Consider the following 19986-nt stretch of genomic DNA (forward strand, 5'->3'; position numbering starts at 1 on the left):
AACAACATGATCTGCATGAGAACATGGATAAAACATTGGAGCTCCTCATCCAACAATTCCAACAGATACAGGAGGATGGTCAGATGAAGATGATTGTGGCTGTGGAGAAGCACCTGGAGTTCAGCAGATCTCAGTTTAATTCCACTCTCAACTGGAGATTACAGCAGCACCAGTTACAAGTGGTAGAGGATCTGGAGGCCTCCCTGAGTCCCCTAAAGACCACCATGCAGGATCTCGGAGCTGAGGTTTCCAAGTGCTCACAACAGCTAGACGTTGTCTCATCTGAGCTAACTTCCATCAGGCAAAGCTGCTATCATTCTGCCTTACCGGAATCAGCTGCTGACCAGTCGAACTTGCTGGTTCCCACTGCTGTACAGCCAATGCCAACCTATCAACCAGACCGTCCTCAGCCAGTGACATCTAGTCAGCGAGACCGCCTTCAGTCAACACTACAGCCAGGGGTCCCAGGCCCAGTGTTCACCTCCCCCAATGACTCCTCCATCCATGGAGACGTAAGAGGCAGATATGCCGGGAAGGGGCACAAGAGTCCTATTAAGCTGCAGTTTCCATCCTTCGGCAGGATTGAGGACACTCAAGACCCCATCCGCTATCTGGAGAAATGTCAGGATTACTTGGCGCTCCACCCTCTGCTCGATGAGGAGTTGCTGGCGACCCTGAGGAACGTGTTGCACGGCACCGCGCGGGATTGGTGGGACATTGCTCGCCTGAAAACCAACAAATGGGCGGAGTTCGAGCAACGGTTCCGTGATGCTTTTCTATCTGAGGACTACCAGGATGAGCTGGCAGAGAGAGTGCGGACCCGTGTGCAGGCAGAAGGAGAGAGTATCCGGGACTATGCCTATATGTACCAGGCCCTCTGCAAACGCTGGAAGCCAGGCATTGAGGAGGAGGAGATCATTAAATTGATCCTGAAAAACGTCAACCCTCGACTTGCCAGCCAGCTGCGAAGCAAGGTCTCCTCTGTTGATGCTTTGGTCCGTCTTGGGCAACAACTGGAGAAGGACAGGGAGAAGCAGCTGCAGTATGAACAGAGGAGTAAAACATCCAAACAGCCAACTCCTGTCACTTCTCCACACACTCCATCCATACCAGCAAACCCCTCCAAACCATCTCAGGTGGTCTGTTGGCGCTGCAAGGGTCCACACTATCCCATGGATTGCCCTCAAACCAAGCCCAACAAAAGCCAGAACCACAGGTCCTCTTATCCACCAGCTGGACCAGGCTCTAAAGGAAAAGGGTATCACCCCACAGCATCTGCGCTCACGCCCTCTCCAGTCCACGAGAGTCTTAACCCTGTCTGTCAACCGTTCAGACCAAATTCTGTCTCTGCGATGCCGCTTCCACATCAGTTGAGGGTAACCCTCACCATTGGTCCATGGACTGGCAACGCCATCGTAGATACAGGGTCCACCTACACCCTGTTAAATGAGATACTCTGGACAGAGGCAAAGAACAAGGAGGAAGAGTTGGAACCCTGGACTGAAGGTCCGCTGTATCTAGCAGATGGAGGGGCTAGGCAGCCCTTGGGATGGAAGGATATGGAAATCACACTGAACAATCAGACCTGGATTTTACCATCGGTTGTCTTGTCCTCCCAGACCCTTGCCTTCCCAGTCATTTTGGGCCTGGACTTCCTTTTCTTCAGCGGAATGCAGCTTGATGTCTGTGAGCAAGTCTACTGGTTTAAACATGCACCTGCAGTGAAGTACCCTTTCCTGAACGGATCGCTGCAAACCAATGACTGGGGACCAACATCACGCATTGCATTCTTCTCTGCCATCGCTCCTGTTACTTTCTCTCTTCCAATCGCCTGCTGTGATGATGTGTGGGCTCCAATCCTCAAGGATGCCCAACTGCAGGATGAAGGGAAGAGACACCTACGGGAACTGCTGATGGACCATGCTGATGTGTGTACTACCAAACTGGGCCGCACTCATGTCCTGACACACAAGCTTTTTCTTACTCAGTTTGTGCCCATCAAGCAGAAGCCCTACCGTGCTTCACCACCAAAGCTCAAGGCTATGAAGCTGCTTATCGATGACATGTTGTTACTAGACATCATTGAGCCTTCCTCTTCTGCTTGGGCTGCACCTGTGGTAATGATACCTAAAAAGACCGGAGGGCTGAGATTCTGTGTTGACTACCGGAAACTAAATGCTGTCACACAAACAGATGCCTACCCCTTACCCACCGTTCAAGAGATACTGGAGTCTCTGGCTGGAGCTGCTGTGTTTACCACCCTTGATCTGAACAGCGGGTACTGGCAAGTCCAGATGGATCCAGACAGCCAGGACCTCACAGCTTTTTCTTGCGCCCATGGACTCTTCCAGTTCAAGGTTATGCCTTTTGGTCTCAAGAACGCCCCAGCCACTTTCCAACGGTTAATGGAGAGAGTCCTGAGAGAGCTCAGAGGAAAGATCTGTTTAGTCTACCTGGACGACATAATTATATACTCACCTTCCTGGCAACAGCACTTCTGTGACATCCAAACCGTCCTGGACTCCTTGAGGAGTGCCAACCTGACAGTGAACATGGGAAAGAGCCACTTCTTCTGCTCCTCCCTCAAGTTTCTTGGTCATGTTGTTTCCTCTGCTGGGGTGGAAGTGGACGCAGAGAAAACAAGGGCGGTCCAGGATTTCCCCGTTCCCAGGAATATCAAAGAGGTTCAGAGATTTCTCGGAATGGCTGGCTGGTATCACCGATTTGTACCAAACTTCTCCCCCCTGGCCGAGCCCCTGAATGCTCTGAAGAGAAAAGGGGTCAAGTTCTCCTGGACACCCGAGTGCCAGAGGTCATTCGAGGCCCTAAAGAACTGCCTCATGACTCCGCCCATCCTGGGGCATCCAGACTTCACCTTACCCTTTATGGTGTACACGGATGCCAGTGATATCGGGCTGGGTGCAGTGTTGGTACAACACACTGGACTCGGAACGGAAGAGGTCCTGGCCTTCGCCAGCCGCAGTTTGAATCATGCAGAGAGGAACTACTCAACCACAGAGCAGGAATGCCTGGCGGTAGTCTGGGCTCTGGAAAAGTGGAGGCATTACTTGGAAGGCAGGTTTTTCACTGTGGTAACAGACCACTCCTCCCTGGTGTGGGTCTTCAAAACCCAAAAACCCAGCACCCGACTCATCCGATGGGCTCTCCGACTACAGGAGTTCACCTTTACAGTGGAGTACAGGAAAGGGAAATATAACACAGTCCCCGACGCTCTATCCAGAGCCCCGGCAGACCCCTCCTGTCTGACCACACCCACCTGTGCCATCCTGCTGTCTGTCTCCTCCCATTGGGAAACTGGGAAGGACCTACATGTTTCTGATGAAACCATCTGGAAGGCCCAGCAAGCCGACCCAGTCATCCAGAGGCTGTATGAGAACATCACAAACACAGGCGAGGTTGAGGTAAACTCTACCACCAGATTCACCATCTTGGAGGATAACGTCTATAGAGTGGTCCACCTACCTCACAAGACCTTGTACCAGGTGTACATTCCTCCCCCTCTGCGACAACAGCTGCTGCAGACCTTCCACGAAGACCCCTTGGCTGGGCATCTGGGCAGGTTTAAGACCTACAAGAGGCTACAGGCTCTGGCTTACTGGCCAAACCTCAGTTTGGATGTCAAACAGCATGTCCAGCGTTGTCAAGTGTGCCAGCAGTATAAGCCTGAGAGCCGGAAGCCTGCCGGGAAGCTCCAGCAGACCGTAGTCCATCGGCCCTGGGAGATGTTAGGAGTCGACCTGATGGGCCCATTCCCTAGGAGTTCGAAGGGAAACATCTACCTCCTTGTGTTTGTGGACTATTACTCCCGGTGGGTGGAGCTCTTTGCCCTGCGGCGGGCCACTGCTGAAACAGTGTCAAAGGTCCTGACAGAGGAAATCCTGACCCGCTGGGGAGTCCCTGAGTACATCCTCTCCGACCAAGGGTCGCAGTTCGTCTCTTCGGTGTTTGAAGCCACTTGCAAACAGTGGAATGTGGCACAGAAAAGGACGACAGCGTACCACCCCCAGACCAATCTGACGGAGAGGATCAACAGAAACCTGAAGACTATGATAGCCTCATATGTCGGGGACAACCACAAAGGCTGGGACAAACACCTGCCGGAGTTTCGGTTTGCACTGAATTCAGCTGTCCATGAATCAACTGGTGTGACACCTGCCGAAGCTAATCTGTGCAGACCGATCCGAGGACCCATGGAGGTCATGCTGCTGCCAAGGACTTGCACCCCTGATGCCCCAGCCTACAAGAAGGAAAGTCAGCTCCGTGAATTGCATGACTATGTGGATGGCAAGCTGAAGCAGGCTCGACAGAAGCAGAAACAGCACTACGACAAACATCGGAGGGAGGTGGCGTACGTGGATAAAGACAGGGTGTGGATGCGCTCTCACCCCTATTCAAAAGCCGCACGGTCCTTCTCGGCCAAGATCGCACCACGTTGGAAGGGACCTTACCGTGTCATCCAGAAAGTGGGCCCTCTCACGTATGAGGTTGTACTGGAAGAGACAGGAGAGGACCATCGAGTGGTCAATGTTGCCAGACTTAAACCCTGCTACCCGTCGGCTGCTGAAGTGGAGGAGGAAGAGCGTCGTCGGGTCCTTGAGTTTTTTGAGGACGGCAGTGATGAGGAGACCTTCATAGGTTTTCCATCCGAGGACTGTCCGCTACCAGACCATCCCTCCAGCACTGCTCTAAGCCACGTGAAGACTGACCGTCAGCGGGTTTTGGACATCTTCGCTGAGGAGAGTGAGGAGGAAGACTTCAAAGGTTTTCCATCCGAGGACTGTCTGCTACCAGACCATCCCTCCAGCACTGCTCTAAGCCACGTGAAGACTGACCGTCAGCGGGTTTTGGACATCTTCGCTGAGGAGAGTGAGGAGGAAGACTTCAAAGGTTTTGAGTGAAATACCATATCCAAAGTGGATTGGAGTACGCCTACCACATGGTCCGGCTTTTTCTAAAGGGGAGGGAGTGTGGCGATTCTGCCATGTCTCCGCCGCCGACTGTCACTTCCACGTTTTTTTCACACGTCACACGCTGCCGGTATCCAGTCGTAAATCAGCCAATCCCCGTTCTCGACAGACGACGGGAAATGATAAGGTGTCTCTCACCGAGTGCTGAGGGCGGAATGATTCAAACAAACCAGTAAGTGGATTATTCCGTCCGTTCGTGTTTGTGCCGCAGTTCGCGTTCGCTGTCTGCGTCTCGGTATGTTTTAGCCTACTCGGACCGCGAAGAGCTGGATGATACTTTTTGATACAATGCCCCGTAAGGATACACCGTAAGGATACAGTTGGATATAAGGCCGTGGAATGTCATACGCTTACACCGGAGCTGGGGAGAGAGCAGTAGAGGCTCATCTTAAGCAGCGGGGGTAACCCGACACCACTAAGCTATCGGACTGACAGACTGTTAAAACTGTAAGTCTTGCGTTCGTTGTGTGGGAGCGGGGTGAGATACAATTGACTGTGATTGAGCTGAACGGAACTTTTAGGGCTTTGATGAACTGTTGAGTTGATGTTTTGAGAGTTCTTTGTTTATTGTGACAATACAGTACCTCCTGAATTGCAACACATGTCCTTTGTGTACTCATTTTCGTCTGTTGTGCAATGCTATAATATTACAATATTCTATTCACATGTGTATAACAAAAAAGGGTTCATGTGTTGATGCATGTAGCGCTTGTAACGGTAACTTGACTAAAGACTGACTAAAACAACCCCACACTAACTAAAATTGTCAGGCCTCGCCCTGACTGGCACCCCGGACAACGAAGTCAACGAGCAAAACCGTTACACAGGTCAAGGCCTGCATCAGACCAAGCCTTCTCTGCAGGTTCTCAAAGTGTCCCTGGAGATCTCCACATGGACTGTAGGTAGACTCCGAAACAAACTGGCCCAGTTCGTGTGGTGGGACTTTGAACCCACAGTCAGTTCCGCCAAACCTGTGGGTAACAGTTAACTGGCACACTAACTGTACTATTTTCATTAAAACATTTTGTTATAAATGTATCATTGTATCAAATTATATTTTTTTAGAGAAAAGTATTTCAATTGAAAGCTACTCAACAGGCAACTACAGTTGATTGCATTTTAGACAATTAGAAGTACATGTAAATTGTGAATGTAGAAGTACAAGAATGAAAAAATATTTTTAATTGATAGAACCAAACCTGTGAGGCAGGTTGTACATGACATCTGGTTTCCCAGATGGACAACGAGACTGGTGAACAGGTCTGATGGTGTGTGTGTTCCACTTTTCCCTGCATTCATCAAGGTCCCGCTGTAGCACACCCATGAACACAAACCGCACTAGGCATGTGTGCTCATGACTGCCACTGAACAAATCTCCCTCCCTCAGGTCATTCATGAGGTCCATCCAGAATTGAGATCTGAAAAAACACTCAAATTAGAGATGTAGTTTGTTGTAGGTGATGCATTTCCATGTAATGGATTTAGAATTAGCATAATGATCATCAAACAACAGAAAACCTGCAGTGCCACAAAAGGTATTTACTAAATAGAAGGGGTCCCTCTGTGTTTTAAGGTGTTTCTGATCAGTTCAGTGGAATGGAAATCAATGCTCCAACAACTAGATGTACCACCAAGTAATCAGAACGAATGAAATTCCATGGGTATTTTAAGATATACTGTGTTCCCTACTAGGGGTGTAAGAAATATTTTAAAAGTTGAGGACACCTCTGTTTGCGGAAGTATGACCACCAGCTTTCGATTCGTTGGTTTGCTGTTGAGGAGCCATACATATGACTGGCAGCCCCAGCAAAGTCATCGGTGTGTGAAGATCTTAAGGCACACTGGATTGCCGCCATTGTGCTGTTTTCAGTGCCACAGTCCGTGCGAAGCCGCATTGGTATGACCCCACATTCTGAGACATAATGCAGGTAGTATTGAGCAATGACCCCAGGGTCATTGTTGCTTGCTCCACACACCAACCACAGCACTTTGCGGGAGTAGCCATCTATACAGCCACTAATGGCCAAACCGTATGGTTTTAATTTATCATAGCCATCCACATGCCAGACATGGTTTGGTCCATAGGAGCTGTAAACTCTCCTTACAAATCTTCGTCTTGCACGAAGTTGAACTCCTGACGGATCAAGCTCTCTCATCAAAGCCATGACTTTATCCCTACTCACTGTCAGAGAGTACTTCTGACGCAATGTCTGCCACATCGAACGGTAACCATAATGCTGGCCTGGTCCCTTCAGCTCTTCTTGTATGGCAGAACATACAGTAGCAACAGGAGAGTAATTTGTTTGCCTGCACAAAGAGAAACTTCTCAATTTGCTCTTCAGAGAGCGAAGGCTCATTTTAACATTGTGAGTCGTTGCCAGGAAATCCAAAATGTCATCGTAGCTGTAGCCATCATGGAAGTACTTTCGAATCAGATCCTCTTCTGTGGGGCTGTCTGATGCTGAGCCTGATAAACAAAAAGAAAGAAAAATATAATAAAGACAACATTTTTTGCTAGGACAAGCTGCAGCACATCATCTGATCTGCCTTCTCTTCAGGACTTAACTTATACGCCTTGAGCACCAGGTGAAGTGCAGGAAAGATTATGGCAGACCCCTCTGACCCTGAACACCATTTGTTTGAACCCCTTCCCTGCTAGTAAGAGGTTGAGGTCTATCAAGACCAAAAGTTCAGGCCATAAGACCTGTTTCTACCCCATGGCAGTGGGACTCAAAAACACTCCCTATACCCAACTGTTTAATCATATGCATCGAGAAATTGTATACTGTGTACATACATCTACTGATGCCTCTGGACACATCTTCAGTGATGTTCCTGGAATCATCGGGCGTTTCGGGTCTTTCAACATCATACACCCTCCTCCAGGTGACCCAGCCGGGGCTGATCAGACCCCAGCTTGTGTCCAGATGGCTAACTAGCTACCATGACTCCATGGCTCTCCTCTTTTGAGCCACAGCCATCTAGAGGCTCTCTCTGCCGCATTGGTGGTACTGCGGATGGCTCTCCTCTTTCTCTCTCCATCGATGCCCAAACTGCTGAAGGCTCTGGCCAAGGAACGGGCTGCAAATCCTCTGCAACCAACCTCTACTGGGAAACACCTCGCTCTCCACCCAGCCTGCTGGCAGTCACTGACCAGTCCCGCGTACTTGGAGAGCTTCCTCTCAAAGGCTTCTTCCAAGCGGTCTTCCCACGGGACTGTCAGTTCCAGCAGCACTGCTTGCCTAGTGGACTCAGAAAAGAGAACAATGTCTGGTCGCAGGGTGGTGACTGCAATGTGGCTGGGGAACTTCAGCTGATGTTCAAGGTCAACCAACAGCTGCCAGTCTCTTGCAGAGGTCAAGATGCCTGCAGATGTTTTCCTGGCAGGGGTTGGCTGCTCCCCAGCTCTGACAAAGGCGATGGTTTTCTTGGAGGGTCGGAACTGCTTTGCCCACACAAGTCCTGCACTGATGGCTTCAGCAATGGTCTTCAGGACTTGGTCATGCCTCCACCTGTACCGTCCATCTCCAAGGGCCCTTGTACAGCAGCTGAGGATGTGTTCCAGGGTTCCTCGCTTGGAACACAGTTGGCATGCTGGTGTCTCTGCTATGCCCCATGTGTGCAGATTTGACGGGCTTGGAAGCACATCATAGACTGCCTGGATGAGGAATTTGATGCGGTGAGGCTCAGCTTTCCAAAGCTCAGCCCAGGTCACCTTCCTCTCAATTGCATTCTCCCATCTCGTCCAAGCTCCCTGTTGCTTCATTCCCACTGCCTTGCAGGTTCTTGTCTCCTCCACTGCTGCTCTCACCTCCTCCTGAACAAGGCGGCGCTTTTCCTTCCCCCTGGTGTTCATTTGGGGAGTTGGAAAGGATCCAAGCCCAGCTCGACCTCGTGTGACCACTCCCACCAAGCTCCTGTGACGCAGCCTCGCCTCTGCCTCTTGAACAGCTTCCTCTGCCCTCCACTTCCTGCCAGTCCTCACTTGGATCCCTGCATTAGCCACCTTCGGATCACTTGAGTCCCTGTACTGAACCACTTCTCTGGCTCTTGTCACCTTGAATTCCTCCTCCAAGGATTTGAAGGGCAGTTGCAGTTTGTTGGTGTTCCCATAGAGTGCGGTGCTGCTCAAACTCCTTGGTAATCCAAGCCATCTCCGGAGGTGGTTGCTGACCCTCCTCTCTAAGGTCTCCACTGTTGAGATAGGGACCGCATAGACAAGGAGGGGCCACAGGATCCTGGGAAGAATGCCATGTTGGTAAACCCAGGCTTTAAACTTCCCGGGTAGGCCTGACTTGTCCACGGATTTCAGCCAGCCATCCAACTCAGTGCAGGTCGACTTGATGGATATTGTGTCCCTCAGAGAGAAGTCAAAAACCTTGCCCAAGCTCTTGACTGGCTTCTCTGTGATAGTTGGGATGGCTGTGCCTGTGATGGTAAACCGGAACTTGTCCTCCACTTTCCCTTTCCTCAGCACCATAGATCTTGATTTGGCGGGTTTGAAACGCATCCGGGCCCACCCCACTAGCTTTTCGAGTCCCTTCAGAATCCACCGGCAGCCTGGGACTGATTCTGTCGTGACTGTGAGGTCATCCATGAATGCCCTGATGGGTGGTTGCCGTTGTCCGGAATTCGTTCGGGGCCCTCTGCACTCTGGCTCAGCAGACTTGGTGAGCATGTTCATGGCTAGGGAGAACAGTGTCACAGAGATAGTGCACCCTGTGATGATACCGATCTCCACCTTGTGCCAACTGGATGTTATTGCTCCTGAAGAGACCCTCATCCTGAAATTGCTGTAGTAATCAGCGATGAGGTCTCTGCACCTGCTGGGGACATGATGCTTCGTCAAGGTGAACTGAACCAGCTTGTGTGGAATGGAGCCGAATGCATTTGCCAGGTCAAGCCACAACACTGACAGGTTGCCTTTGTTCTCTCGGGCCTCCCGAATGAGCTGTGTCACCACGCCGGTATGCTCCAGACAACCTGGCATTCCTGACACACCGCCCTTCTGGACGGATGTCTCGATGTAGGTGTTCTTTGCCAGGTAGGTACACAGCCGTCTGGAAACAGTGCTGAAGAAAACCTTTGCCTCAACACACAGCAGGGAGATGATGCGGAACTGGTCTAGCTGAGTGGAGTTTTCCTCCTTCGGGATCCAAACCCCTTCAGCCACTCTCCATTGTTCAGGTATCCTCCCCCTTCTCCAGAAGACTCGCAGGATTTTCCACAGACGCAGCAGGAGTTTGGGACAGTTCTTGTACACTTTGTATGAAGTGCCACTCGGTCCTGGAGCAGAGCTTGCCCTTGCTTTGCGGACAACCTCCCTGACTTCCTTCAGCTGCAGCTCCGACATGTCGAATTGCTCTTCCGGTTCAGGGGGGTCTATGAGGATGTTGCACTCTCCCAACTCCTGCTCTCTTGCGGGATCGCTGTACGTCTGCTTCAGATGATGGTCTATCTCTTCCTGCGAGGAGGCCAGTTTGCCACTGCGCTTCTGCCCGAGCAAATCCTTCATGAACTTGAAGGGGTTGGCTATGAATGCAGCACGTTTACGTGCCCTCTCACGCCGCCGCCTCCAATGCCACTCAGCCCGGCGGAGAATCCTGATGTTTTTCCGTAGGATGCACATTAGCTGGGCCAGGCCAGTGCGTTCCTCCTCTCCTGCCACCTTGTACTGGGACTTCAGCGCTTTCATCTCCTGTCTGATGTTATGGATCTTTGCAGCTCTTTGGTTCTTTACGTAAGATGTTCCGGAGCTTTTCTTCTCCTCCACGCCGAACCGTTCAGCTGCAATGCTGACAATGATTGTTGTCATCGCCTGTAGCTTCCTGTCAGCCTCGCCCTTCACCGTTACCTCCAGAATTTGGTCGACATCGTCATCGAACTGCTTCCACAGTGAAATCATGCTAGCTGCTGGCCATTTGATCCGCCTCCGGTCGGACTTGATGCTCGAGGAGTTAGACTGCAACACTTGGAGGTTCTGGGCACTATGGGGTGACTCCGGGCCTGGCACCTCCTGCGTCTCACCAGGTTGAACACCTGTGCGTTGTGTTGCTTCTACTCCTAACGGGCATTTCATCCTCGCTCGGTGGATCTTTAAGCCATGGATGTTCTTGCAGATTTTACCGCATGTACACTGCTTGCTCATAGTCGTTTGTCCATTGCCTAAGTCTGTTACCGTTGTGTCCGTCCGACTGGGGTGCTCATCCTCCCCCCCTCTCGGGCACCCCTGGGGGTATTTTTCCATTAAGTTCATCGTAGCTTTGTTAGGGTCCTCCTCTCAGAGGACACAGATTGGGTTGCCAGCCCGTTCTGCCCCCGGTCGCCGTCTCTCCGAGCTGTCACTGACTCTCCAGTAGTCACCACACTCTTCATGGTTGTCATCCAGTCTTTCCTGGCTGTCACTGATGACTCAGGGGGTTCGCTGTGTACATACATCTACTGATGCCTCTGGACACATCTTCAGTGATGTTCCTGGAATCATCGGGCGTTTCGGGTCTTTCAACATCATACACCCTCCTCCAGGTGACCCAGCCGGGGCTGATCAGACCCCAGCTTGTGTCCAGATGGCTAACTAGCTACCATGACTCCATGGCTCTCCTTTTTTGAGCCACAGCCATCTAGAGGCTCTCTCTGCCGCATTGGTGGTACTGCGGATGGCTCTCCTCTTTCTCTCTCCATCGATGCCCAAACTGCTGAAGGCTCTGGCCAAGGAACGGGCTGCAAATCCTCTGCAACCAACCTCTACTGGGAAACACCTCGCTCTCCACCCAGCCTGCTGGCAGTCACTGACCAGTCCCGCGTACTTGGAGAGCTTCCTCTCAAAGGCTTCTTCCAAGCGGTCTTCCCACGGGACTGTCAGTTCCAGCAGCACTGCTTGCCTAGTGGACTCAGAAAAAAGAACAATGTCTGGTCGCAGGGTGGTGACTGCAATGTGGCTGGGGAACTTCAGCTGATGTTCAAGGTCAACCAACAGCTGCCAGTCTCTTGCAGAGGTCAAGATGCCTGCAGATGTTTTCCTGGCAGGGGTTGGCTGCTCCCCAGCTCTGACAAAGGCGATGGTTTTCTTGGAGGGTCGGAACTGCTTTGCCCACACAAGTCCTGCACTGATGGCTTCAGCAATGGTCTTCAGGACTTGGTCATGCCTCCACCTGTACCGTCCATCTCCAAGGGCCCTTGTACAGCAGCTGAGGATGTGTTCCAGGGTTCCTCGCTTGGAACACAGTTGGCATGCTGGTGTCTCTGCTATGCCCCATGTGTGCAGATTTGACGGGCTTGGAAGCACATCATAGACTGCCTGGATGAGGAATTTGATGCGGTGAGGCTCAGCTTTCCAAAGCTCAGCCCAGGTCACCTTCCTCTCAATTGCATTCTCCCATCTCGTCCAAGCTCCCTGTTGCTTCATTCCCACTGCCTTGCAGGTTCTTGTCTCCTCCACTGCTGCTCTCACCTCCTCCTGAACAAGGCGGCGCTTTTCCTTCCCCCTGGTGTTCATTTGGGGAGTTGGAAAGGATCCAAGCCCAGCTCGACCTCGTGTGACCACTCCCACCAAGCTCCTGTGACGCAGCCTCGCCTCTGCCTCTTGAACAGCTTCCTCTGCCCTCCACTTCCTGCCAGTCCTCACTTGGATCCCTGCATTAGCCACCTTCGGATCACTTGAGTCCCTGTACTGAACCACTTCTCTGGCTCTTGTCACCTTGAATTCCTCCTCCAAGGATTTGAAGGGCAGTTGCAGTTTGTTGGTGTTCCCATAGAGTGCGGTGCTGCTCAAACTCCTTGGTAATCCAAGCCATCTCCGGAGGTGGTTGCTGACCCTCCTCTCTAAGGTCTCCACTGTTGAGATAGGGACCGCATAGACAAGGAGGGGCCACAGGATCCTGGGAAGAATGCCATGTTGGTAAACCCAGGCTTTAAACTTCCCGGGTAGGCCTGACTTGTCCACGGATTTCAGCCAGCCATCCAACTCAGTGCAGGTCGACTTGATGGATATTGTGTCCCTCAGAGAGAAGTCAAAAACCTTGCCCAAGCTCTTGACTGGCTTCTCTGTGATAGTTGGGATGGCTGTGCCTGTGATGGTAAACCGGAACTTGTCCTCCACTTTCCCTTTCCTCAGCACCATAGATCTTGATTTGGCGGGTTTGAAACGCATCCGGGCCCACCCCACTAGCTTTTCGAGTCCCTTCAGAATCCACCGGCAGCCTGGGACTGATTCTGTCGTGACTGTGAGGTCATCCATGAATGCCCTGATGGGTGGTTGCCGTTGTCCGGAATTCGTTCGGGGCCCTCTGCACTCTGGCTCAGCAGACTTGGTGAGCATGGGCTAGGGAGAACAGTGTCACAGAGATAGTGCACCCTGTGATGATACCGATCTCCACCTTGTGCCAACTGGATGTTATTGCTCCTGAAGAGACCCTCATCCTGAAATTGCTGTAGTAATCAGCGATGAGGTCTCTGCACCTGCTGGGGACATGATGCTTCGTCAAGGTGAACTGAACCAGCTTGTGTGGAATGGAGCCGAATGCATTTGCCAGGTCAAGCCACAACACTGACAGGTTGCCTTTGTTCTCTCGGGCCTCCCGAATGAGCTGTGTCACCACGCCGGTATGCTCCAGACAACCTGGCATTCCTGACACACCGCCCTTCTGGACGGATGTATCGATGTAGGTGTTCTTTGCCAGGTAGGTACACAGCCGTCTGGAAACAGTGCTGAAGAAAACCTTTGCCTCAACACACAGCAGGGAGATGATGCGGAACTGGTCTAGCTGAGTGGAGTTTTCCTCCTTCGGGATCCAAACCCCTTCAGCCACTCTCCATTGTTCAGGTATCCTCCCCCTTCTCCAGAAGACTCGCAGGATTTTCCACAGACGCAGCAGGAGTTTGGGACAGTTCTTGTACACTTTGTATGAAGTGCCACTCGGTCCTGGAGCAGAGCTTGCCCTTGCTTTGCGGACAACCTCCCTGACTTCCTTCAGCTGCAGCTCCGACATGTCGAATTGCTCTTCCGGTTCAGGGGGGTCTATGAGGATGTTGCACTCTCCCAACTCCTGCTCTCTTGCGGGATCGCTGTACGTCTGCTTCAGATGATGGTCTATCTCTTCCTGCGAGGAGGCCAGTTTGCCACTGCGCTTCTGCCCGAGCAAATACAGCAGTATACAATTATTATATAACTTACATTTCTAATAAATTAGTCTACAATCTAATCATGACCTCAATCTTACATTCAGGAAAGTAGGCTTCCATACTGAAAACTATTGCATTAGTATTCCCAAAGGTGTGTTGTACCCCATATTCTGCAAACAAACTCAAATACAATCATCATGTCTACTCACTGTTGCCTTCAGGTGCTGCCAAAAACTGTACATTTTTGCCACATGAGTGTTGTGTCCTGTTTATACCGCCAGTGGGCGCTAGTATGCAAGTGATGTATGCAGTGACGGAAGTGATGTATGCACTTCCGGAGGTGAAGAACGGGAGTTGAATAAATGGCGAATTGAACAGCAGCTGCGTGTATCCCGGTCTCATTCTTTTACGAACTACTTTCTTACTACAGAATACCACATTTTTGGCGACGAGGATGGCTATTTCCGTACCCTTACCTACACCGTTCATGCCTGTGCCAGGCGAACCTGCTATTTCTTTTCCTACTTGGTTGAGAATGTTTGAAAATTACATGCTCGTAATTGATGCTACCGGAGAAAAATGGCCGGAGGAAAGAAAGCGCGCGATTCTTCTACATGCACTGGGGACCGAAGGACAAAGACTGTTCTACACTCTAAAGGATACGGGTGTTACCTACACTTCTGCCGTGGATGGACTGAAAAAGTACTTTGTTCCTAAGGTGAATGTGATTGCTGAACGTCACAAATTTCGACAGAGAGCTCAGGGTCCTGACGAGACGGTTAATCAGTTCCTTGCTTCATTACGCGAGCTAGCTGCAGCTTGTGAATTTGGTGACATGGAGGAACAAATGATTCGTGATCAACTGATTGAGCGTGTTGCTAATACACGCATACGAGACAGACTTTTGCTTGAATCGGATTTGTCTCTGGACAAAGCTACTTCAATGGCCTTACAAATCGAGGCTGGACTACGGAACTCCAACGTTCTCTCTGGAGCTACAGCTTCGGTGAGAGCCATCGAGAAACAGCCGACGAGGAGGAGGTTCGACAAGGGCAAGAAGAAAGATCCGACGACGACTGCACATGCCACGGTCTACAGCCAGCCAGCTACAACTGGGAATCAGCGCGCCTGCTTCCGATGCGGATCCACAGGACACTTAGCTAACAAGCCTACATGCCCAGCGGTTAAGGTGACTTGCAATACATGCGGAAAAGTTGGACATTTTTCCAAGGTGTGTAGATCGGCTCAAAAAGAGGTGCGTGAGGTAATGGTGAATGACGTTACTGTGCTTTACATGCAGGGGGCCGTCGTGAATGATAAAATTATGTGTACTGTACGAGTTGATGCAAATTATCATTCCCATGATGTTGAGCTGATAGTGGATACAGGCTCATCTGTTTCTATTATTCCAGAGAGTACTTACCAGACACTTTTCCATACATGTGTCCTTGCTGAGCCTACAGTGAATCTGCTTACTTACTCCAGAGAGAAAATTCCTGTTAAAGGTTGCATGCATGCTACAGTTGTTCATAATGGACATTCAGTTACAGGTTCATTGATAGTGGTTGAATCAGGAAATGCATTGCTGGGACTAGATTTATTTGTAGCATTGCAGATGTGCATTGAGGGTAACAAAATTATTACTGTTAGCTCTGCTAGTTCTCCTACTGTGCTCCGAGCACCTACTGTACAGAGTACTACTCCACAGACCGAACCAGAGGTTCTAGTACAGGAGTTAGGGTGTGCAAAAGGTTTTATGCACAAAATACAGGTTAAACCAGATGCTGTGCCAGTACAGCAGAAACTGAGGAGGCTTCCGTTCTCAGTGAGGCAGGCTGTGACCGATGAGCTCGCAGATCTACAAGAAAAAGGCGTTATAGAACGTATAGACGCATCTCCATGGGTTTCCCCTATAGTTGTGACCCAGAGAAAGGGGGGAGGAAAGCCTCGCCTGTGTGTTGACCTCAGAGAACCTAATAAGGCAATCATCAGTGACTGTCATCCCTTACCGCACATGGATGAACTGTTCGCTGAGCTCCGTGGAGCCACAGTCTTTTCTACTATAGACTTAGCCTCTGCTTATCACCAGTTGCCATTGCATCCAGATAGCCGTGATTTAACTGCGTTTATCACGCATGAGGGTCTCTTTCGTTTCTGCCGAGTGCCATTTGGCCTCGCGTCTGCTCCTTCAGCTTTTCAGAAAATGATGTCGACTGTACTGACAGGCCTGCCAGGCGTACAGGCCTACCTGGATGATGTGATTTGCTACGGCATCACACAGCAGGATCACGATGTCAGCCTACGGAGAGTGCTACATGCTCTAAATGAAGTGGGACTTAAACTGAACATGCACAAGTGTAAGTTCAACCAGAAAGCTCTGCGCTTCCTGGGCCACACTGTGTCCAAAGATGGTCTTCATCCTGACCAAGACGGGGTCAGTGCTGTGGCGAACGCGCCTGCCCCGCACGACACATCCTCCCTGCGGTCCTTCCTAGGACTTGCATCGTGGTATAGTAAATTCATACCTGACTTCTCTACTGTGGTGGAACCGCTACGTGCTACACTCAGGGAATCTACTGACACTAAGTTTGAATGGACAGCGGATGCAGAGTCCAGTTTTACTGAGGTTAAGAGACTGATTACTGAGAGTCCTACCTTAGCATTATATGATCCTGAGTTACCTACTTATGTCACTACCGATGCTTCTAACTATGGATTGGGGGCTGTAATGAGCCAGATTCACCCAGACAATACAGAGAGAACCATAGCTTTTGCGTCCAGGACACTTTCTCCTGCAGAGAGAAAGTACTCTACCGTCGAGCGTGAGGCGCTGGCATGCGTTTGGGCGGTGGAAAGGTGGAGAACCTACCTGTGGGGACATCGTTTTGTCCTACGCACAGACCACCAAGCGTTGACAACCCTACTCACTTCCAGGGGTACGGGTCGCGCAGGTCTGAGAATAGCGAGATGGTCTGCACGTCTACTATGCTTTACTTATGATGTCACTTACCATCCAGGGAAACGTAATGTGACTGCTGACTGCTTGTCCAGACTCCCTCTGCCTTCGACAGGAGAGGTGGAGGAGGAGCCAGACATGGTGGCTACTGTGTTCACAGGTTCCTCACATGCCATATCTGTGACCGAGTTCACTGCTGCCTGTGAGGCCTGTCCTGAACTGACTCAACTGAGACAGCAGATACAGAAAGGTTGGCCAAAATGCAGTAAGAATGTGACAAAGGAACTTGCTCCATATTTTAGAGTGAGAGATGAACTGGCTGTGGATGAACTACTTGTCATGAGAGGCCCCGACCGTGTGGTGGTTCCTACTACACTACGGTCTAAAGTTGTAAATTTAGCTCATGAAGCGCATCAGGGAATAGTGCGTACTAAACAGAGACTACGAGAGCTATATTGGTGGCCGCAAATGGACAGATGTGTCCAGACATTAGTAGGCTCATGTGTACCCTGTCAATACAATGACAAAATAGCCAAAACTGCGCCTGCACCACTTACCCCAGTGGAACTGCCAGGTGGACCATGGGAGAAGGTGGCCATTGACATTGTTGGTCCCTTTGACTGTGCGACATGGGACTGCCGTTATGCTATTACACTCACAGACTATTACAGTAAGTGGCCAGAGGTGGCGTTTGTCTCTACTGTAACTACAGAGGCGGTTATTAGCTTCTTGACTACAGTGTTTAGTCGTGAAGGTAACCCTTCCTTCCTGGTCTCTGACAACGGATGTCAGTTTACCTCCCATGCTTTTGCAAGCTTTCTGGGAGAGAGAGAGATAAAGCACCTGCGTTCCAGTGTTTATTATCCAAGAGCCAACGGGGCTATTGAGAGATTTAATCGAGTTCTCAAAGAGTGTATTCAGACGGCTGAGAGAATGCACAAGCCATGGAAACATGTAGTAACAGAGTTCTTACTGAACTATCGCGCTACGCCGCATGCTACTACAGGAGCTACTCCCTTTGAGTTGCTGAGGAACAGAAAGATGCGTACAAAACTAAATGTCCTCCCTGTCTCACACCAAACTAAGTCACATGAGAAAGTGCAGGAGACAGTGAGACGCAAGCAACAGGAGAGTAAGGAGTACACAGACAGAATGAGGGGAGCGAAAGTGCCCATGTTCCAAGTGAATGACACCGTACGTGTCCGCAGACCGGAGCATGTAAAAAAGGGATCATCAAGATTCACAGAACCGCTGACAGTAGTTAGTAAAGCAGGACAGAATACATACCTGCTCAGTGATGGTCGAAAATGGAATTCATCCAAGCTTACACGCTTCCCCAAGGATGCTCTGTCTGGCACCAGTGGTGAAAAGGAGATTGAGCTAGAGGAGTTCACGGTGCCCGAGACAGAGAAGGTGTTTAATGAACCAGGTCCAAGAAGGAACCTGAGAGTCAGAAACCCACCTAGGTGGCTGGTAGACTTTGTGCCGTAGAGAACGTACTAAAAGGGTAGGATAGAACACGGTTCTAACTTAGTACAAAAAGGTCCTACAATGCAATGACAAAAGTGAATGTTCATTTCATGTTTCACTGTCATAAACTGTTTATTGTTGTTATTCATTATGCTGATTCATTCATTTTCATTTCCTTCGTTTTCATTTTATTTCAATTGTACTGACACCAGTCTACAGAATATTGCATTCGTTGAGGACTGTAATCCCTTTAAGAAAGGGGGAAATGTTGTGTCCTGTTTATACCGCCAGTGGGCGCTAGTATGCAAGTGATGTATGCAGTGACGGAAGTGATGTATGCACTTCCGGAGGTGAAGAACGGGAGTTGAATAAATGGCGAATTGAACAGCAGCTGCGTGTATCCCGGTCTCATTCTTTTACGAACTACTTTCTTACTACAGAATACCACAATGAGCCACAGAAGACTTGAACAGTCCCCAGATCTTGGCCACAGAAAGGACAAAACATGGCAGCCTGGAAGACAGGCATTGATATGGTTTATTATTTAATATTAACACAATTATAGTATTAACATTAATACTAACACAATTATAGTATGGAACCCCAGCCAGGCTGATAACCCTCCGTCGCGGGAGTGGAGAGTGCCTCAGTCGGCTGTGAATTCCCAATAAAGAATCCCTCCACTGCACAAGCTTCTACGAACCCTTCGTAGGGTGTAGGGCATAGAATGAGCCCTTCGGTTTGAAATACAGCACATGTTATCTGCAGACATAAATAAGAAATATAATATGTACCTTTTATGTCGCCTCTTCACTCCACAACCTCTTCAGAACTGCTTTTCGGAACTTCTTCAAAAACGTCTCCGGTCCGTTCCACTTATCGTTCCCCCCCAGAACACTTCCGTTGTGAGAACACTTCCGTTGTGTTGTGAACTGAATTGCAGCGTTTCTCTATATGCAGCGCGTTTCTCTATATGCAGCGCGTTTCTCTATTTGCAGCGCGTTTCTCTATATGCAGCGCGTTTCTCTATTTGCAGCGCGTTTCTCTATTTGCAGCGCGTTTCTCTATATGCATTGCATTTCTCTATGTCGGTTTCTCTATATGCAGCACGTTTCTCTATATGCAGCCCTTGTCGACCACCGTAGAAAACAATGTGGAAAAGAAAGAATGAATGTGGAAAACAATGTGGAAAAGAAAGAATGAATGTGGAAAACAATGTGGAAAAGAAAGAATGAATGTGGAAAACAATGTGGAAAAGAAAGAATGAATCTTGAATGTGGAAAAGAAAGAATAAATGTGGAAAAGAATAAATACATATAGAAATGTATTGCGGTATACTGTGTGTATTTGTATGTGTATTTGTTCATACATTCATTTATGTGTCTATATATTTATTGTTCATTTTGTCAGACTTGGTCCTCCATAGCTTTCAGCCTCGTCAAACTCATACAG

This window comes from Nansenia antarctica (genome assembly GCF_963989245.1).
Source record: "Nansenia antarctica genome assembly, chromosome: 2".
Taxonomy (NCBI): domain Eukaryota; kingdom Metazoa; phylum Chordata; class Actinopteri; order Argentiniformes; family Microstomatidae; genus Nansenia; species Nansenia antarctica.